The following is a 4,614-nucleotide window of genomic DNA, read 5'->3' on the forward strand; positions in this document are numbered from 1 at the left end:
CAATCTCATTTCTTCCAGTTTATACAGTTGAAGCTTTCTTTTCTCCCCTGCTGCCTTCAAATCATAATTTAAGGCCTTCAAAGCCCAAAATGCTTTGTGTTCCAATTCAACTAGCAGATGACAAGCCTTACCATAGACAAGCTGAAATGGTGAGAACCCAATAGGAGACTTGAATGCAGTCCTATAGGCCCATAGTGTGTCATCTAACTTCAAAGCCCAATCCTTCCTAGAACTGGCCACTGTCTTCTCTAGGATCCTCTTCAAATCTCTGTTGGATACCTCAGCCTGCCCATTGGTTTGAGGATGATACGGTGTGGCAACCTTGTGCCTGACATTGTAGTGCTCCAGAACTTTTTGCAATTGAGCATTGCAAAAATGAGATCCACCATCACTAATTAGTACCCTTGGTGATCCAAACCTGCAAAAAATGTTTTTCTTTAAAAATTTTATGACAGTTCTGGCATGAGCTTTTTGCACAGCACTAGCCTCCACCCATTTTGAAACATAGTCTACCGCCACAAGGATGTACTCATTGCCCAAGGATGATGGCAGAGGGCCAACAAAATCAATTCCCCAACAATAAAAAACTTCCACTTCTAAGATGTTTTGCAGGGGTAACTCATGTCTCTTGGAAACTGCCCCTGTTCTTTGACACTTATCACAGCTCTTGCAATGTTCATATGCATCTTTGAACAAGGTTGGCCAATAAAATCCAGATTGGAGAACCTTTGCTGCTGTTCTTTCACCATTGTAATGTCCACCATAGGGCGAATTATGACAATGCTAGAGAATATCTCTAATCTCAGCCCCATAGACACATCTCCTTAGCAAACCATCAGCACCTATCTCGAACAGATAAGGATCATCCCATACATAGTAGTTAGAATCTCTGAAGAACTTCTTCTTTTGTTTCCAGTTGTACTCTTCCGGAATAACCCCTGCTGCTTTGTAATTTGCCATATCAGCAAACCAGGGTCTTTCACTTACTGCAAACAACTTTTCATCTGGAAATTCTTCTAAGATTTCCTCTTCTTGACTGGTCACCTCCTCATTGACAAGTCTGGATAGGTGATCAGCAACATGGTTCTCACACCCCTTCTTATCCTTGATTTCTAAATCAAACTCTTGTAACAGGAGAATCCACCTGATCAACCTTGGCTTTGAATCTGCCTTTGTCAACAAATACTTGATAGCAGCATGGTCAGTATAAACAGTGATCTTTGAACCCACAAGGTAAGAACGAAATTTTTATAATGCATACACTATAACAAGTAACTCCTTTTCAGTTGTTGCATAGTTAATTTGATTTTCATTCAGCACTTTACTTGCATAGTGAATAACATGAAAAAATTTATCCTTCCTTTGGCCCAAAGCAGCTCCTATAGCATAATCACTCGCATCACACATTAGTTCAAAATCAAGTTTCCAATCAAGAGCAGTGATTATAGGAGCTGAAACAAGCTTGCTTTTTAACAATTCAAAAGCATGTAAACAATCATCATCAAAATCAAACTTGTTATTTTTAAGAAGAAGGTTACAGAGAGGCTTAGCTATCTTGGAGAAATCTTTGATAAATCTTCTGTAGAATCCTGCATGCCCCAAGAAGCTTCTAATCCCCTTCACATTGATTGGTGGTGGCAACTTTGAGATGATATCAATCTTGGCTGGATCTACCTCTATGCCCTTCTGAGAGACTTTGTGGCCAAGAACAATGCCCTCTCTGACCATGAAGTGACATTTGTCGCAGTTCAGCACCAAATTAGTCTCTACACACCGCTTGAGAACAGTGTTGAGATTGTTAAGGCAAACTTCAAAGGACGAGCCAAACACGGAGAAATCACCCATGAAAATTTCTATGCATTGCTCCACAAGATCAGAAAAAATTGCAAACATACACCGCTGAAAAGTAGCTGGTGCATTACACAATCCAAATGGCATCTTCCTGTATGCAAATACACCAAAGGGACAAGTAAAAGCTGTCTTCTCTTGGTCTTCCGGATCCACAACAATCTGATTGTAACCTGAGTAACCATCCAGAAAATAATAGTAAGCTTGCCCTGCTAACCTTTCAAGCATTTGATCCATGAAAGGTAATGGGTAGTGGTCTTTTCTTGTGGCTTGATTCAATTTCCTGTAGTCTATACACATCCTCCACTCAGTCACAGTACGAGTGGGAATCAATTCATTCTTCTCATTATAAACCACAGTCATACCTCCTTTCTTAGGCACAACTTGCACAGGACTAACCCAAGCACTGTCAGAAACCGGATAAATCATACCAGCCTCAAGCAACTTGGTAACTTCCTTTCTCACCACCTCTTTCATAGTTGGATTCAAGCATCTCTGAGGTTGGGCTACTGGCTTGTAATCCTGCTCCATATGAATCTTGTGGATACAATAGGAAGGACTAATCCCTTTCAAATCAGAGAGGGTCCAACCAATAGCACCTTCATTGGCTCTTATAACTTGAATCAATTTATCCTCTTGTTCTTTTGAAAGCTGGCTGCTAATTATGATTGGTTTCCCACCATTTTCTTCTAAAAAGACATACTTTAACTGTGGTGGCAATTGTTTCAACTCCAGCTTCACTGTTTGATCTTTCTCTTCCTTCTTCAATTCTTCCCTTGACTGAACATTGGTTGATGAGCTTTCTCCTTTGTTCAATGCATCAACCACATCCTGGACTTCCTTATCTATGACTTTATCCAATTCTTCATCAAACATAGACAAAGCCTTCTCCAATGGTGATGAATTCTTGAAATTGCTTTGAGTTTCCAAATACACATCATCTAATACGTCAATTCTGAAACAATCCTTATTGACCTTGGGAAATTTCATTGCTTCAAAAACATTGAAATTCACCTCTTCATATTGAACTCTCACCTTCAGCTTTCCATCATCCATGTCTATGATAACTCTAGCTGTCTTCATGAAGGGTCTGCCCAGAATCAATGGAACTTCCAAGTCTTCTTCCATGTCCATTACTACAAAATCAACTAGGAACATGAACTTGTCAACCTTCACTATCATATCTTCCACTATGCCATGTGGAAGCTTAATGGATCTGTCTGCCAATTGTAAGGTCATTCTTGTAGGTCTCACTTCCACTTCTCCTATCTTCTTCAGCATGGATAAAGGCATCAAGTTAATACTAGCTCCAAGGTCTAAGAGTGTCTTACCCACTGATAGATTACCGATTGATACAGGGTGAGTGAAACTGCCTGGATCTCTAGATTTCTGAGGTAGAGACTTCTGTATAATGGCACTGTATCCTGCCTCAAGCTCCACAGTCTCTTCTTCAAGAACTCTTCTCTTCTTAGTTAACAATTCCTTCATGAACCTAGCATAAGTGGGCATTTGCTCCATGGCTTCAGTGAAAGGAATATTAATCTGTAGCTTCTTGATGATATCCAGAAATCTCAGGAATTGCCTTTTTTTTTTCTTTCTTGGAAAGAGCATGAGGGTAAGATAAGTTTTTTACAAGAACAGTAGAACTGACTTCCTTGCCCTTCTTTTTATTCTTCTCCTTCTCAACTTCAATTTTCTCTCTTATTTTTTCACTATCTACACTCTCATTCTTATTGTTTTCTCCCTCATTCTTCTCACTTTCTTCCTCAACCTCCTTCAATTCACTATTTTCTTTCTTATTATCAGCACCCTCATTGTTCTCACTCACTCCAACATCTTCACCAACTACCTTCCCACTTCTTGTAGTTATGGCTTTGCAATGCTCCTTAGGGTTGGTCTTGGTGTTGGCTGAGAATGGGCCTCCAGGCATGTCAGCTAATTGTTTAGCTAGCTGACCCACCTGCACCTCCAAATTTTTTATGGATGCCTCTGTATTCTTCTGGTTGTTCATAGACACCTGCATGAACTGGTTCAGAGTATCCTCCAATTTGTTGGTTCTTTCATGCATAGAAGGATAAGCAGGCTAATGTTGCTGTTGTTGTGGTGGTGGTGGCCTATTGGATGGCCCAGCTTCATTCCTCCATCCATAACCTTGGTTGTTGTTGTTTCTCCAACCTTGATTTCCCTGCATATAATGGTTAGTATTATAATTACAGGAATTAAAGTTACCTCCTTTTTGTTGGTTGCCCACATAATTAACCTCCTCTTCATTTGAGTTCTCAGAACAGTGACCATTGGGATGATCTCCCCCACAAAAATCACATTTTAGAGAAGAATTTGCTTGAGTTGAAGAAGAAGCAATAGCATGAAGCTGTTGTGGAATCTTGGCCATCTACTTAGTCAGTGCTTCAATCTGTTGGGACAGCAGTTTGTTCTGAGCAAGGATTGCATCATTAGTGTTAAGATCAAGAACTCCTCTTTTATGAGATTGGCGTCTTCCATGCTCTGCTTGGTGATCAGAAGATGCCAAAGATTCTATGATTTGAGTAGCTTCTTCTGGACTTACAGTCATCATGGTGCCACCAGCTGCTGTATCCAGTAACATCTTCACCTCAGGCTTGATTCCATTCACAAAGAAGTTAAGTTGAGCTATATCCTCAAACCCGTGGTTAGGACATTTTCTGAGCAATGACTTAAATCTCTCCCAGGCTTCACAAAATGGTTCATCTGTACCTTGCCTGAAAGTAGTGATTTCTGATTTGGCCT

General features: G+C 40.2%; 1 non-coding gene across 1 annotated transcript; it reads left to right on the forward strand.

The window, feature by feature from the left end:
- The first annotated feature begins 4,508 nt into the window (after positions 1–4,508).
- On the forward strand, positions 4,509–4,614 carry LOC114915241 (small nucleolar RNA R71). Its single transcript, XR_003803186.1, has one exon. It is a non-coding gene; the product is annotated as a small nucleolar RNA R71 (small nucleolar RNA).

The sequence above is a fragment of the Cajanus cajan genome, chromosome 1, assembly GCF_000230855.2.
Source record: "Cajanus cajan strain Asha chromosome 1, NIPB_CcT2T_4, whole genome shotgun sequence".
Lineage (NCBI taxonomy): Eukaryota > Viridiplantae > Streptophyta > Magnoliopsida > Fabales > Fabaceae > Cajanus > Cajanus cajan.